The sequence below is a fragment of the Arachis ipaensis genome, chromosome B03 (assembly GCF_000816755.2).
Source record: "Arachis ipaensis cultivar K30076 chromosome B03, Araip1.1, whole genome shotgun sequence".
Taxonomy (NCBI): Eukaryota; Viridiplantae; Streptophyta; class Magnoliopsida; order Fabales; family Fabaceae; genus Arachis; species Arachis ipaensis.
Genome location: NC_029787.2, coordinates 122,651,663 through 122,652,640, shown reverse-complemented (window position 1 = coordinate 122,652,640; position 978 = coordinate 122,651,663).

The window sequence follows — 978 nt, the reverse complement described above, 5'->3', positions numbered from 1 at the left end:
CCCCTAGTATTTCTCCATATTAATTACTTCAACCAAACAAAATATTTTAAAATTAAAAAGAAAACAATTACAACATTTAAATTTTCTTACATTTAAAATTCTAAATTTTTTAAAGATTTAAAATTCTATTTAACAGTATTTTATCTAAACATATGTATATCCGCATTTATTCAAATGGGGGATAGAAACAAAGAATAAAGAAACATGTTTTAAAAAAATATACCAATAATAATTATTATATATTTGGATATTAAAAAATACAAAAAATAATTCTTTTGGCAATTTCGATACTACATGTACAAGCGTTTTCAATAATTAAAAGTTCAATTAAATTGGTACAAGTCCAATAAAAAAATGTATGCGTCTATCACGTGATTTTTTCCTCAATTGTTCATTATAAATTTTTTTTAACAAAACATAGATTTTTATATAAACTTATAGATATAGTATAGAAATTTTTGTATATAACAACAAATTATCAATATTGCACAAATATTTTTATATGTTGTATACTAATTTTTTGTATTATATTGTATATTAAAATTTATGTGTTTGAAATTTTTGTTATATATATATATAGCATGAAAAAAAAAATAAAAAAAAAAGAAGAAGTAGCAATAACAACAATATACATACATACGAGAAAAAAGTGCGTGACGTGTTAATTAATTAAAAATTTGGTTTAAAAATATTTGGAGGCGTAAGGTCATTGAATTCTTAAAGGTTCATAAAAGATAATACAAAGAAGCTAGCTGCTAGAGTGATAGAGAAGTTGATCGAGGAGGTTTGTGAACTTGTGATGATAATAACGCAGCAGTAATTAATTGCGATGAAGAAGATGAGAGAAGGGTACAGAGAAGGTGATAGTGGCGAATGGGTGACAGTGATCATAATAGGTATAGAAAAGGGTGAGAGAAAATGGATAGTGCGATGAGATTAAAAATAATTTAAAATGTTAAAATATTAAATTGAAATAAA